Genomic DNA, 17,003 nt, shown 5'->3' with positions numbered 1-17,003 from the left:
TTTTGCTAGATTGACAAGAGCCTGCAGTCCGTGTTCTGCACTATAGAAGGACACCTCTCTACAGCTGCCTGCTTACAGCGCTTATTCAGTCTTTTTTTCACAATATATCTGTGTCCTTGTGAGCTTGCACTTGCCACCCTGCCTGCACCTGTACAGCAGTACTCAGGGAATATTTGGGGCAGTTTTCTGTAGTTCCATAGCAGAAAACAGCATGTCCAGAGGATACGAGCAACAGAATGGCGCAATGCACTCAGGTTCCACTTCACACAAGGAAAAGCGAGGTGTGAGCCAGATTGTCACAACTGAAACAAGAATGATGCAATCAAACAGCTATACAAAGCAAGCCATATGCTTAGTCCAAGCTAGGATAAAACACTTACCTACCAAATTTATTGAGAGTGAACTGTTTTATATTTTCTATATGATCACAAACTAATAGAAAAAGCTTAATTCTGGCAAGGCCTGAAGAGACATCAAAATAGTAAACCATGAAATGCTTCAAGGAAAGAATAAAAACCCGTACAATGTGTATGCCTGAATACCTCTTGGTATTCAGTCCAGTGTGCCAGAGCTCCCATTCCAAAAGTGATCTCAGTGCTTAGAAGCCCATGTCTCCTTGAAAGCAGTCAGATGCAAGTCCTGTGGGGCCTAGGATGCAATTTGTTTAGGCACAGAAAAGAGGTATCCAGTGGGATAGCCTAAGCAGTCTGGACATTAAATGACCATTAGTTTCAATGTGAATTGAACCTCAGTAAAAACATAAAACCGATTATCTGTTTACCCAACTATAGTTGTGAAAACTTTATTTACAACGACCAAGATTAAAGATACTGCCTCTCTTACATAGTGACAAGCAATTGATTTCCACTTAATGTTTGTTAACCTATGGAGTAAGTGTGATATTAAATTCCCTGTTGCTCCATTTTACTCCAAGCTATTTTGACTGCTACTGAACTCTTTTGAAATATCAATTTTTGTCCAAGGCACATCCCGTTCTTGGCTTAGATATACATGAAACTGCACTGCAGGTTGTACTCAGCTACCAAACACTAGCCAAAGTACAGTCATAGTTATATCGGGCATAGCCAGGTAAATATGGAATAATTCTGAGAAACTCCAAATAGTTACTTTGTGCTGTAAGTGAGAATTTTTGTATGTGAAAACAAGGTTTCGTTCCAAGTAGTTACTGCAGCATGAACTGATTTTAGCAGACACATTTGTTCTTTATCAGAAAACACAGTACTGGAGGGAGTACAGACGATAATGCTTCCCTTGAGGTAGAAGATATCCAAAGTCAGCTCAGTCAGTGTTACTTGCTGACAGCCACTAGTGTAGAAGAGAAATACAGCTGTTTCCTACTAGAGAGATATCAGCTACTATATCTCAAACTCTCACTTCTATTTGCATAATGTTTCTATTACCTACAGTGGATAGCTAAAAAAGCAGTGGGGACATACCTGGTTGCTACTTTGAAGTGGTATTTGCCATTGATTCTCCTACCAAAAACTGGAAAGTTGATAGGGATGCAAATTCATCATGAATGTTTTGTCAGAGTTCTGTTCTAAGGAGTGTTTGGCCATGGAGAGGTTGAATCTCCCAATGAGTGATTATGCTGATTTTTCATCTGGTCTTTACCAAACATGCTCTCTCACCTGGCTAACAGGAGAAATTAACTGCCCAGTGCCTGCAACACTGTGTTCCCCAGTGGGATGGTTGCCTCACGCCATCTGGCTTTGCCCCTTATTTCACTGATGGAACACACCAGATATTTATGTTAAATCCTACACCACAACACTTTCAGAGCAGTCTGAAACAACAGATATTAGAACGAAAATGAGCAGAAAAGCTGTGCTTTTTACTTCTCTGTTTTACCCACTGGGAAGTTGAAGCAACGGGTAAGCTGTAATGGACTTTCTTACAGCGTCTCAGTAAGTCAGTGGCCAGGTTTGCTGCTTGTTCCTGTACTCAGCAGTCAGTAAGAGAGTAGAGCAGAATGCTAGACATGAGCATCCTGCTTCAAAATCTCTCAGTCTGCTTTTCCTTTTTCCCAGGTGAACAGGGCCTCATCTTTGGAATGGAGTAGCATCCAAATCTGCATTCCTCTGCCATACGTTTTGGATATTCATTGTAACAGGGTTATTTTCTAAAGATTTGAAACTGGAATTTAAAAGCTGCTGACTTAAGAAAAAGGAGTCAGGAAGGAGTGCAACAGAGAAGGGATCAATGTTCTTGGGCAGTAAATATGGAAACAGCACCTCCTTCAATTTGTAAAACACCCACTGGGGTCAGGGTGGGGTGGTTTGGCAATGAGTACAAATGTACACAATCCTGTAGCCATTTGGGGCTGTCTACACTCAGAGCACCACTGCTGTCTTACTTTCTACTACTCTGCAGGTTGCCTGCTGAGCTCTGCAAACACAGTCCTCTCCTGTGGTTATTTTTGAAGCAGCTCCTTAAAACAGATGTCCTCATATGTGTCTCTTCCCTGCTACATAAATAACAGTTTGCCTCATGCTCCTGCCATGCTTTTGAACTAAATAAAAAAAAAAAAAAAAGAGAGAGGGAAAGAAGAGTATCCCTTCCCACTGGTGATTTCTGTTGTAGCTTTCATGGCACTGTCACTCTGGGGCATGCATTGCCTTCATGCCCTCCTTAGGGTAGGCTACAAACATTTTTTTCTTTCTGGCCTTCCTTGCCCTTCCCAGGACTCTTCCCTCTTAAGTCCCTTTCCAATTCTCTCCCACTTCTCCTTCCCTGACTTCTGGAAGAACTGCAAACACCACAAGTCTCACAGAAACTTCCTCTTGAGTAATACTACCAAGGAAGCATCCACACGTACCACTTACAATTTGTCCTCCTTGCCTAGTCTTCATTCAGCTAGCGATATCATTGCTTGCCACCCAGGCATGCCTGTTTTGGGCATCCTAGGCTCTTCCCTTTGGAATGAATCATTCTTCCTAAATACTTTGTCTTTCACTTCTCTTGGTGATACAAACATTAGTATATTCCTAAAGAAGAAAACAGAATGTGTACAGAATGGGCTAGTTTGAGATGCATGGATGCCAACATGTTCCTGTGAACCTGATAGAATCAAAACAGTAACACCCACAAAATCCAGCTGATCATGTCACTGGAAAGAGCTGAATCAAACTACCATGCTCCCTCTTGGTCTCTCTTTAGAAACCAAGCCTGGCACAGCGTTGCCAGCTCTCAGAGGATCCACTCTGCTCTCCCAGAAAGCAGCAAGTCCCAACTGAGACTTCTGGCTTCCAAAGAACATGCAGACTGCAGCCTTAGCTCTAAGATTATGTAACTTTTACACATTTATTTTTAGGTGTTGAATCTAGGGGAATCAGCCAAGCAATCAATCAGTCTGTCCATTCCAATGATTAAAGTATGTGCTGAGTTGTGGAAAAACATATGAAGTAAAATATCCCTGATAGAATATTTGGCCTGAATTTCATTATCTGGTACCTTTTATGCACACAGGGACTGATTCTGATAGCCTTGCTCACAGAGTAGCCAGGAAGTATTGTTATGGGTTTAAAGAGAACTGATCAATAAGGTACTTTTCATGAGCAGAGGAAGCAAGCACAAGCCAGCAGGGGTAGAGGAATTACATAGGCTTACCAACATTGAGCCCACACATGAAATCCCAGCTCCAAGCAAATCAACAGGAGTTTTGTGATTTTGGCTGGGGGTGGAGAGGTTTTACCACACAGCTTATTGGGTAATGTTCCTACCAAAGTGCAAAACAAAACCAATCTGCAGAGTCAAGGGCTTAGAACAAGAGAAGAATATTTTCCTCTGTAGCCAAGGCCCTGTGTACAATCACCAGTGACACCACTGGAAGCTAAAACAAGAGAGTACAGTCTATAAAATGCAACATCTCAGAGACAGTGCTGGTGGTGTAATAACATTCCTGAATGGCTGTTGTAGCACTGTTGTCAACAAGGCCTCTGGAATGCCAAACAAGGTTTCAACAATTGCTAATGCCACTCAGTTATATTTGCTTCTTTCTAGGTGACTGAAAAATTAGCAGACTGTTCAGTTCTACTCCTCCTTTTTGCCTGATGTCTCCAACAACAATGTCCTGCAATCCTGGGTGTCTGCAGAAGCTTTGTTACTGGTGGCATGGCGATTCTAAACAGATCATAATGTAGGGACAGGGTTTAAATTGGACTCATAAGGTTCAGAACTTCTTCTGTTTGTATCTTTTCTTTTTAACCAGGTAGTCTCTTTCTCTTGACAGCTGTGCTCCCCCTAATGCTAGGAAAGGAAAACAGCCTGCTACTATTCAGTGCTGTCTAAAAGGAGATTCAAAGATGCTTCACACACAAACAGGCCTTCCACACCCTGTGGAGGTTTTTAGCCTTACATTAGATCTCCCAGCATGACTTGGGCAACAGAAGAAACCGAGAATGCAAGTGTTGCCCGCTGGGCACAGCTCTGTGCTACACTGTAGGCTATTACACCATCGCTGTTTTAACATGGAAAATGGATCTCAGTTGTTCAGGAGGAGGTCACTGGCCCAACTGCTCCATAGTGGGAAAGGGAAAACTTTAGGTACTGTTCTGCCAAACAAAACAAAAAAAAAAAGAAAAGAAAAAGAAAAAAAGAAAAAGAAAAAAACCCCACAAATCCAAACCCAGTGTGACATGAGCCTGGAGATACGCACTAAAGGTACACTACAGGGTTCCACACAGTAGGTGTGTTAAACACCCACACTCAGACAACAAAATAAAACAATGTAATTAGAGGAGACAAAGTAAGATCAAACACCCTCAGCCCCACAGAGCAGCTGTGTTGGGGCACACACAGGCTCCATCCTCCTTTTGCTGGCATACAGAGCCCATGGGCAGTGATACAAATGTGGTTACACAGAGCTAAAAGGATGCAGTGACAAAGGGTCAAGTCCTGTAACAAGAACATGTTTCCTTTTCATGGCCTGTGGGGTAAGGGTGAGCTCATAGTGTAAGCCTTCAGAAGGACCAAGAAACACTCAGTCTAGCTACGGTACAGCATCCTCTGTCAGAAACATTGAAGCTCTTAGCACGTTAGCAGGGGAGTGAAGGAACAAAGACAGCAAAGGCCTCTCAGTGTCCTTACCCACTGCAATGGGCAGGGGCTTCAAATCTCCAACATACCTGCTTCACTTACCACTCAAAATAAATAGCTCACTGTCAGCGCAGTATAGGAAAGAGGAGAGTGCCAACAGGACATTCTCTTCAGGGGAATAGGTCGAGGATGGCAGACAGTAGCACAGGACACCTGCTGTTGCTGGTCCTCCACCAGCTCTAGGACATCCTTTCCCATCTCCACCAGGATGACACCTCTCCCTCCCTCCCTCCCACCACAGCCCAGATTTCACCTTTCCCATACAGCCATCCTGGCAGCCAGGAGGAGGGTGGACCCCATGCGTCCGGCAATGGAAAGAGCTTGCTGCAGGTACCCTGCCACAAAAGCCTGAGCCACCTCCTCCAGACACTTTCTGAGCCCTACTGCCACCAGCTGAGAGAAAAAAACCCCTAGTGCTGTTTTAGTTAATTTTAAACCAGTGAAAGCTGATTATTGCTTAGCAAGCCTAATCCATGCCTGCTTACTAAATACAAAGGGAAAGTATGTGTTTTCCTTTAGAGAGCAAAAGTAGACTAGGACAAGAATCTCTTCAGGAATTATGAATCAGAGGACTTGATGAGAGCTGTCCAGTTTGATCCTTTTTCTTTCAAACTACCATTGCAGCCAAGAGTTGAAATTCTGCTGTACTAAATCTCTCAGCACAGTGTGGTCAGCTGTGTGCTATCAACACTCCCATCCTGCAGGCTCATTCTCACATTGGAAAAAAAATAAATTCCTGCATTTCAGAAGCAGTAAATTTCAAAAGCAGCAGCAGCCAATGAAAAAAATCATGGAAACTTAGGTGCCCATGACAGCTGGAACAAAGGTTTAGCAATACACGTCATGCTGACTGCATCAAACCATGGGTAACAGATGTACTTTGACACCAAATCCTCTTTCTTCACATTTAGGTGTATTAACTGTTTGAGTAAGGGCTTCTCCCACGTACCTATGTTCTATCTCCCTTAACGCATGGCATTCTGCCACCCAGAGAGCAAAATTAGTTCACCACCTTCTTTTGGTCACAGAACTCCAGTCATGCTTGAAGCTAAGCCATTTCCCAGCTGCCGCCACTTGAGTCTCCCATCACATGAAGCTGATTTAAAGGCAGCAGACATCAAAGTCATGCCAAGCAAAACTGATCCATTTCTCCTCCAAAAATTACTCAGGGAAGGGCAGGGGCAGGCAATAACAGTCCACAGCTGTTCTACAAGAATTTGGTGTGAGGAGCAGGGCTGTACTGAAGTGAAAGCAATGCAAGGAGGGTGCTAGGTTGCCCACATCCCCTAGAGACAGGGCAAGGTGTAAGCTTCACCTGCAACCGTTACCTGTCTTGGCTCTCTAGCAATAAAGCCAGAGAGAAAAAAGCAATACCTGCACTCTAATTCCCCTTCTCTCTTTCTGCAGATGGCTAATACTCAAATTTTCAGACTGCTTTTATGCCTTCCCATGCTTCATCACAGCAAATATTTGCAGGACACGCAGTGCTTCTCTGTTTGACCCATTTTGAGCTGTCTCCTCCTGAGACCCAGATCCTCCCTTCAGCCTCTTCTGCTTTGTAGTCTTTGCTTTTCTATTTGCATGGTTTGCTGGGAGGATGAAGGTGTTGCTCTCCTTACCTCCCTGCAGTGATGAAACCTGACAGGTTTCTTCTAAAGCCATAGGTTCTCTATTGCTGTCATTGTAATGAGAAAACAGATCTCTGCTCTTCTCAGGGTTTTCATTATAGATGCATACCATATAAACTTGGCCTAGCTGTACAAGGTTGAATGACAGTCTTAAAATACTTGAGGCCCTTCAAATTTGATCTACAATACAATTTTTAAAGAGCAGGGGTACTAGCAAAATGGCACCAGCATGACCTTATAGTCTATATATTATATTAGTCCTGCAAGGCTTAAAAATCAGTTTCTGATACAGATGGAACAGAGTTAATGGAACCAGCAGCTCCATGGACGAAGCTGCACTCAGACCAGGTGCCTTGTACTAGGGACAGACACCTTTTCTTGTACAGGCAAGATCTATAGGAGTATCCCTTTGATAAGCATCACCCAGACTGGTCTGGAAGGAGCTTAGTATCATTCAGTTTGTTGCAAAGAGCCATGGAGAGTTTCTTGCAGGCTTGCAAACCAAAGCAGTGATTCTGATGAGAATGAAATAATGAGCATCTGGGGCTTGATAACATACAGTGACAGCAGAAAAACTGCAGATGAGTGCCATCATCAGTAACAAGATGTTGCAAATGTTCATAAGTTTGTAAGTGCTTTTCTTTAGGGGTAGTCATGTGCCAGAGCAGTGCTAGTCTGCCACTAAGAGCCTTGCTCCCCTACAGACATCAGCATCTTCTAATCATCTTCAGTGCAGTTGATTTATCATTATCAGCAGGGCCCACAAAATTGTTAGCAGAGGAGCAGGCTGGTCAGGTTATCTGGCAGCCTTAAAGACTGTCTCTTTCTGACAAGTACCACATGTTCTGCTGTAGCAAGGGGCTAACCCTTACTTGGAACAGTAAAACAAGCCTAGTGGTAAATAAAGCTGAAGTCAGATCCAATGAATATATCCAAAGAGAAGACTGGTAGTGTCAGGCAGCCAGGTGACTTTGAAACCTGGACTTTCACAAAATACTGACAGCAGCTGCAGATCAGATCCGTCATCTGCTGTACAGCTCCAGACTGGCAGGAGCCACGTGCACTGTAAAAGCAAGCCTTGTCTTTGGTTGTAAGAAAAGATGCAATCTTAGTTGATATCATCTCAGGCAAGATAACTAAAGCAAGGTAGGTGAGAGAGCAATCCAGCTGTACTTTTAACATAAGTTAACAGGATGAAACAAGTGATTAGCACCACGCAGTGCTTAGTCCCATGTGACTCATACCAAAGTGCAAACAGCTCTATCCTTGATAGGATATGAACTATCACACACTAACAACATCTTTTTTCCCTAACTAAATTGTGTCCATAAAGTCAGCGAACAGGAAGCACATCCTTCCTCCCTTGGGTAAACCCACATAAAGACATGGAACATCCGTCACTATGTAACTTTTTTTGTGGAGCCGTTTCCCATGGCAGATGTACATTTGCAGAAGGCCATCCTGTGACAGATACCACAAATGATTGGCTGGAGGAGAAAACACTTTTGTCTTGTGGTTTCATGTCCCTTTTCCATTGGCTTTCCATGAGCATGACTGAGTTTTAACCTGACTGGTTACAAGAAGAAAATAAGCTCATCCATTCGCAGTACACTCACGTTTTAGTAGTATACTATATGTGTTCCCAGAGTCCCTTAGCAGCAATGGCAGCCTCCAGTGCAAGAATGCCTAATCACTTTTAGGGAAAATTACAGAGCAACAACAAGCCATGCACTTTGGGCACAATCCCTGAAGACAATGAAAAATTGCTTACACCCTCAGTGATATCTGACAGCAAAGGAACTGTTCAGATTGTTTTAATAGTATGTTATGTGCAGAGTCAAAAAGCCAAAGCCCTAGTTACAGTACCAGAAACCTGAGGATCAGAAGCCAAATCCTTTCCCTTACTGTCAGCTCAGAGACTCACACAGCAGGTTCAGCAACAAGCACGACTGGGCACCAGCAGTGCCTGCAGGACTTCCTTGGTCTTCTCTCCATGCTCAAAAAGATGCCATGTTCCCCGCTGAACTTTCATTAAAGCTAACCAGGCTGAGCTGTCAGCATGACTCGGCAGCAGTCACATCCAGTTTTACATTTAGCTTTCAAATCTTGTGCACGGAGTTTACCGCTACATTACAGGTCTCTCAAGAAACTTTATGTAAGATAAAGACACTAGATGCAGCCTATGCAATTAGATCTAGGTCCATAAAACAAACACAGCTACTGCAGTTAAACCTGAGGACTGAAATAAAATGCAAACTTGGTGTATCTATAAATCTTACAATCTTCCCCCCCTACTTTTTTCAAAGGAAAGTAGATTATAGCTGAAATTTTCTGTTACTTGAGCTTGTCTTCTATCACTTCTTGAAAGATTTATGTCCCCCTTGCCCCTAGAATGTAAAAAATGTATATTAAAGAAGCTATTATGTGGCATGGCTGGCATTTTTGTAAGCTTAAGAAAATGTTTATTAATAAACTACAGTAGAGATGTATGAAAGGTAATTTTATGAAGGCAAGATGAGGGAAGTTAATTAAACTTCCCTTATCGGTAAAACTTGTGCACAAATAAAGCACAATCAGTTTTGGAAGTATTTCTATCTTAATCTAAATTTGTCTAGGAAGGAGTTAAGTTTTTCAGGAGGCAACTCAATATATTGAAGTCTGATACAACATTTCTTTGGCAGAGAACAATTAACAGCTCTACCTAGGAGAGTTGTAGCAATTACACCAGGGTCAGGCTTTTACTCCTTTGCAGACACAGACTGTCAAACACAGAAACTCTATGAACCTGAAACTCAGGCTCCAGTAACAGATCAGATTCCCTAAAAAGTAAATTGAATACCTACGAGAAAGTGAGGGGTTTGTATATATTGGTATTTATCAGTAACAGTAGTTCCTTCCTTTTTGCAAGCTTCACCATGAATTAATTTATTCTAGAACAATCACACACACAAAAAAAAAAAGGACCCTTCCCATCAAGCAGATCCAATTTTTACTCTTGTGAATTCACACTTCTGCTACATTTCCAGGCCTGCCATTCTGTAATCCAGGTTAGATAATATCTTAACTGGTGACATAAAGAGCAAGCAGAAAAGAAAAAAAATAAATCAGGACATCCTTAAACATCTCTCTCACTTCAGCCATTCTTCATATAGCACAAGGTAGACAAAACAGGATCCAGCTGACAGCATTTATTCCTTTGAAGGTCAGCTTTAAAAGAAAGAGCTACTGTAGCTACCCTAAAAGCCTGTGAAGCATTTTTTTATGGAGGAGGGAGCCTGACCCCTGGAAGAAGGCAGCATGAAGACACACGCATGCGCTCACCTGGAGAGCTGCCCCCGTGGAAACACACCTCACACTTCAAAGTGAACCTGCCCTGCACCCAGGGCCGTGCTGGTTGGGTTGGTGCAGTTCCCGGTCTGCAGAGCCCAGAGAGAGGGGAACATAAAGCTCCCTCAGCATGACAGAAAAAGATGAGTTTACATGATGAGTCATCTCTCTCCCAGTACCTCTTCTGTTTGACAACAGAGTTGAGCCAGCTAACACTGACTTTCCATGGCAAAATGCCTGACGTGAAGAAATTAAGCTGGCTTTGTTTATGGCTGTTTCATTTGTTAGGTCACAAGGTTCTTGAAGTAATCAAGAACCCATGGGGCTGTTTGAAAAGAGCTAACAACAGGCACAAGCACAATAGAGAAGGTTCCTTTGCAAGTGTACGCCATTTGAATTTGCTTATTTTTAACTGAAAGAGAACTTACAGCAGCAGCAAAGTGAAAAAGCACACAGTAACTATGGTCAGCTCTGCCAAATGAAATCTGGACTTCATGATTCAACTATTACTAGGGTCAAAAAGACAAGGCTTGCATTTGAAACAAACCTGGTCCTCTTTATGAGGTGAGGTGCACTTGGAGGGAGACAGCTGGTACTGTTTTGGAAAAGTGCTGCTAATTATCAGAAAGAGTTGCTTCTTCTAATTCAAAATCAGATTTTCTGCTTCTATAATTCCATTCTTAAGGCACAGTCTGCTAAATTGCAAGACTTGTTTACATACTGTAACTGTATGGTTTGCATTGCCCTAGGTGGAAGAAATTAAGTTGTTAACCAGATTTCCAGTACTCAGCAACTGAACAACCCAACAGAAGGGGAGATGCAAACTAAGCTGTGAAGAGGATTGGTAGAGAGCATAGTTAAAAAACAGAAAACCTAAAGAAAAGATCAGTATTCTCCACCTTTTGTGAAGTGGTAGTTCTGACATGTCTGCCACCAGACTGAATTGGGAGAGGAGGCTCAGTCTGAGACAGGTTTGTTTGTGGGAAGCTACTACAGAGGATGATATAGATGGAACTGCCTTCTCTCAATGCTTTGTTTATGCTGGAAATTCAATTGCTATGAGAACATCTAAGACCAATACTATAAATTTGTTCAGAAAGGGACTCGCCAATTAATGGAGACAGGTCAATCAGTAGCTATTAAACACAATGGTCTAGGTGCAGGCTTTTTTGCCAAAAGCTGACAAGGTGTCCCAGAGGAAAGATCACATTACAGATCTTAAATTTCTTAAGCTGTTTTCTAATCATCTGTCATTAGCCACTGTTGGAAACAAGGCACAAAGTTAGGTCAATATTTTAACAAAGTCAGGTCAGACACCTTTGCTGTCAGTTCCAAGTTTAAAATAAGCAGGGTCAAGAATATAGTATGTGCCAAAGGCAGGCAAACAGCAGAGCTCCTGGCTTCCAAGTGAGCCAGAAAAGCAATTTTCTGCATGGAATTCTCTAAGTAATAAAGTATCTTTTTTTGTAGCTCTACTAGCAGTAACCAAACCCCTGTGTTCTGGGGATTGTTTCTTTTTTAAACTGTCTCCAAAGAATAAACAGGCCCTGGATTTCACCAAATGGAAAAAAGCAAAGCACATCTCTTTAGTGACATTTTAGTCTATAGAACATGAGATTAACGAGAGAAAATTTCCATCAGCCCAGTCCAGTGTTATAGTTACACATAGTTAGTTTTTCCTATTTATACCACAACCCATAGTAATAGATAACAATTAACCATATGAACAAAAATACCAGGTTTTTGTCCTCCTAAACCGAAGGGAGAGCAACAGTCACGTCAAACTGAATACTGAAAACTGCTATCAACACTTCCAAAAACATCTACCATGGTTTAAGAGTTACCTTTCTAATCGGGACAGCTACAGAGAACTGCTGTAACTATGGCATTTCCTGCTTTGGACTGTGGCAAGGCACAAGAACATTTTCTGTAATAGTAATTTTCCTCTTGCACTTCTCATGCCACTAGATAAAAGAAACAAGCTCTCGAAAGGACTCAGTGCAAAAGCCACCTCATGCCACATCCCCCCGCAGCTGAAGTCTATTTATGTTTCCAAATGTGTTGTTTAAGTCCTCCTTGCTGGGGCAGATATGAACAGCTGTACAGGAAAACACAGTGAAGGTTTTATGTGATCCTAAACACATGACAGATAAACACAATACCAACTGTTGGGAAAAGGCAAGGCACTCTTGGTTTCTACCTTGCTTCGCCTGTGGTTTTTAGCGGAGTTCCATTTGGGACACGCTGCCTACTGCCCCAGTGCAAAGTGCCTACCTCAGCATGCGTTTACCACTTGAAGTGTTCTATGTTACTATTTTATTACTGTGTGAGCAGATGATAGCTGGAGGCCAGCACCTGGAAAATGCGCTCTTGCAAGCGCTGGAATTAGCATCCAATCATTTCAGTCAGGAAGGAGGTGGGAACAGGCCCAGCTGTTAAGCCTTTCCAGAGCATATCTGGAAATGATACACACACCTGGTGAAGCTCTCAAACCTCCTTTGTGTGTGATCCACAGCCCACTGCAGGGAAATACGTGGCCACATTCCCTCCGCAGCTCAGCTCTGCTTCGTGTGTGGAAGGGAGAATGCCCAAAAGCCAGGGATGGCAGTGGAGTCAGAGAGGGAGTTTGCAGCCCAGCTGGACTGGAGCTGTTCTAATCTATGCCACTGGCATACCATCTCCCTGAGGGAGCACATCGTCCTGCTGGATCTTCCTAATATCTGCCAGTTTTGTGCCACAGAGGAGCTCCTTTATCCAGGGCAAAATTCTTAATCCACACATTCCTATCCCTGCCCCTTTTTATAGCCTCTGCATCAAAATCTAGACCACAATACACTGTCCCCATGTTGCTTAATGACAAAGCACAAAAGAAACTTTGCTGAAAGGAAAAAACTCCAGTCGTCTAAGTTTAAGCTGTCAATGACTGTTTTCTGCATGGGTAACAACGTGGTAAGATCAGAACAGAGCAAATGAACTTGAAGCTATGGGGCTGATATTACTGGAAAACAAGAACTCCGTTGTCAGTGTTCACTGATATTTGCAAAAAAAAAAAAAGAAAGAAATCGTTATGTCTCACTAAACGACTGAAACAAAAGATTTAAGTAGCAGGTCATCTGAATTGTTTCTCCTCCTTCAAGATCTCAAATTCAGTTGCAATTCTCCCTTTGTAAAATACCAAGGGGCACAGACAGAAGACAAGTAGGGAAGCCCATGGATTGCATTTTCTACCCCAACACTCCCCACACAGATACCAAGACCTGGATGGGCTTAGGCAGACTATCGGGAAGTCACAGAAACTTTTTTCACTGCCTTTCCTACATTCACGTCACCCAAGAGCCACCTGCTAACACCTGAGGAACGCATTGGACAGAGCTTGCCCCAGCATTAGTCCAGAGACCGACAGCTTTTTCTTTCCTGGCTGAGTACTGACGTTTACTCAGGGACTTTGCTGCGCAGAACTGCAAGCTTATTTCCCCCTCCCCTATTTATTCTTCTGCAGATAGAAGGCCTTTACAGTTAATTGTCTCAAGCCCAAGGGAGAGCTCAGATTACAACCTGGAAAATATGAACTGCCCCGTCCAACAAAACCATTTGGCGAACTCTGTCAGCTTTAGTAAGGGAGCAGCATGGGGAAAATCAGAAAAACCTGAAACATTGCATTAAGGTAAGCAACTGATGAAACTGTTACATGCACAACAGTCACCTCACAGAGCAGCTGCTGTATCAAACGGATTTGATACCCGTTGAGGATGAGTTATAAAACTTGTCCAATCTCTATCATGTCTGATTCCAGGTTCAGCATCTGCCCAAGGACCAGGGAAATACTTTGGCTCAGCTGCCTTTGATTTGTCTTCATCACCATCACGAATACTTGTTTCCTCACTGGAGTTAATGTTGGGATGATAGTTGCTTGCTGAATACTCTGGCACAAAAACTACTGTATGAGTCATGCATCCCCTAATGCCATTACAAGGCATGGAACAGCTCACACATGCTATGCCTCTGAGCTGTTTTTAAACTTTACGTCCAGTAGAGAACTTTTTATTGCTTACAGCCCAGCAGCTGCATTTTAACTAAGCAAAAGACTACCTGAAAAGAAAATGGACAGCAAAGGCAGCTGGGAAAAGCCCAGTGCTTGAGGCACTCTGGCTGGCACGAACACGCTTTACACACAGCTCCCCTTGTACAAGACAGCACTGTGCTGCTGCCCATCTCACACAAACAGCTCTTTTGCTACGTTAGCAAAATAGTGCCAGTTGTAAAAGCACAGTTTATACCAGCCTCTGAAACATGCAGAGCAAGGTATGAAATGTTTCCTTGAAAGGTTAACATTCTGAGGTATTTAGGCTCAGACCTATAAAAAGGAGGAATTGCAATGTTTAGGACAAAACCTACAGATTTTAATAGTATTTTGGGTTGATCTCTTAGATTCAGCAGGGGCTGTTCCACTGCCCCAGCAGCTCAGTCACTGCTGAGTGATAGTTTCACTGTCCTGTGGCACGCTCCTGTGAGCCTCCTCCTCTGCCAGCTGCTGGCCATCGCCCCAAGAAGATATTCATGGGCACAACTGAAAAAACTACTGTAACTAACTATGTGTGTTCTCCATTTTAACATCATAGCTCAGTTTTGAAAAAAACCCCAAAACCTAAATGGATGCACCAGGCAGCGAGGAATCTCTTCTCTCTTCCTTTCCAAGCAAGCCAAGCCCAGCTACAGTGAGCCCAGCCTGCATGCAGGTGCATTAACCAACATGCTGTTCAAGAACTGTTCAAACATTTTAGTGCTCTGGTGTTGCCAATACAATTATTATTGAGCACAGCTCAACAACGCTGGGGAAATCCTTAGAAACCGTTATAAAACAGGCAAAAAATAAAGCCTCTCAGAACTGACACAACATGGGGAAGAAACCGTATTTCTTAAGCCAGAAGCATTACTCAAGCATAGTTAAACATCTGTACAAACCTCCTTACAAACTCTAGGCCCAGCACTGCAAGGCACAGCAGCCGGCAACAGGACAGCCAGCACATGATCGCATTGCAAACAGCTCACGCTGCCCAAGCGTTCTATTCCCTTCCTGCCACCTGCCAGGTCTGCTGCAAATTCCAGCAACTGCTTCCTTTGGGGGCAGGAGGGCAGACCTTGGCTATAGTTAAAACTTACCTATACTATAATGAAGGTCTATACAATACAGCATTTAAGAAAAGCCAAGTCTCTGTTGTTCAAACCTAGAAAAACTATAAAAAAAGACAAGTAGGAGGACTGAGTGGCCTCAAGGTAATTCTACTAGAGGTGGCCCTAAACTACGCACTTCAGCGCAATTAAGATGTAGCCTCAAGAGCACAAATGAGGAAAAGCTGTTGGGGTTGTGTTCAATTCAGAATTAATCATGTTCTGGCAGAACACCTAGAATTTCACATGAATACTCCTGCTGGATTGTACCACAGTATTAAAAACCATGCAAGTGACAGGGGTTAGCACAATAACACCAGGTGCACCAGAACTGGGAACGTGTTTTTACACTGCAATATGCCTATAGCTGGAGGAGATTACCTCAGAGGGCAGAAGTGAAAACCTCATCTCTCAATCCTGGGGCTTACTAAAGATGACCGATAGCACCCATAGCAAAACACAACCAGCTGCCAAGAGCTGTATCTCAGTCAGGGCATCCCCTCAGCAATGACCACCACTCCCGCTGCAGGAAGAGACCCACCGCACGCACTGCTGCACAACTGCAGAGGCATGTCTCAACAGCACTGCCAGCTACAAGGAAGCAACGGCCAAGGAAAAGCATCAAAACTGTTAGAAAAACCCAATTCTTCCTTTTCATCATTTTCACATTTCACACAAATGCGGAAGAACCGTCTGCTGCTTAAGAAGTCATCTATATCCAAACAGGATTTTTCTTCTGCAGTACGTTCCCAAAACAGTTCACTGCTCTCGCAGCTTATGACTCGTCTGCACCACTACTACAAACCCCCAAATCATTGGTAAATCCCCAGTTTAATGAAGGTAAAATGAGACAGATCCCTAAGAGCTAAAGTCACAGTCAGAAGCTTTATAAAACATTTATTTGAGGATTTGGGGCTACTTTTGCAATAGTTAAGGAATACCAATTCCTTGCAACGAAGGGAATTGACCTTAAAATTACATTGCTTCTCAGCTAAACCTGTTGGTGCTTGAATCTCACCTTCATTTCTCCCCAAAATACCTTTGAACAACCCTCATAGCCTGAGAAAATAAAATCTCAGTTCTGCCCTTTATCCCCACCTCCCTCCTACCCACCCCCATTTGTTGGTACAGAGAAGATACACCTCTACTGATGAATTAAGAAACATTTTCAGCTTTTTATTTTTTTACCCAACTAATCTGGAAGGCATATGTCCCCACATGGCAACCTGCAGATATTTCTCCCTTGCCTTTAGGAAATGAACTCAAGGATGAATTTTCCAGGTCCAGGGAAACTTTGAAGCAGCATCTCCACCTCTGGAAGTCAGTAGTCAGCATTTCCTCACCACGCAGGAACACTCCCATTCCAAAAGCACAAGATGAACTCAGGCCATGTAGTGAAATCAGTTTACAGCAGAGTTAAACATCTACTTTTGCATCCAAAAAACCTCCAGTATTAAGTGTACAGCTGTGCAATGACACACCTACAATTAAGTTTCTTTCTGGCTTTAAAGCCCGCAATGGGTAGCACAGACAGACTAAAACCCCTCCTGCAAATTCAAGGTACTGTCTCCAGCTGTTTTAACACCAATGGGGTGGCACAACTGCAACAGAAGAGGGCCTGTTCGGAGATCACCTGCAATTTTCTGCTAGCTGGTACCACTATACAAACATATTTAGACTACTCTTTCCGACTGGGGAAACTAGCAAACAAGGGAAGAGCAGTCAGTGGTATTTTGGAATCACGTGACATCAGTTTTGTTT

The sequence above is a fragment of the Accipiter gentilis genome, chromosome 12 (genome assembly GCF_929443795.1).
Source record: "Accipiter gentilis chromosome 12, bAccGen1.1, whole genome shotgun sequence".
Lineage (NCBI taxonomy): Eukaryota > Metazoa > Chordata > Aves > Accipitriformes > Accipitridae > Astur > Astur gentilis.
This window is presented reverse-complemented; position numbering follows the sequence as displayed.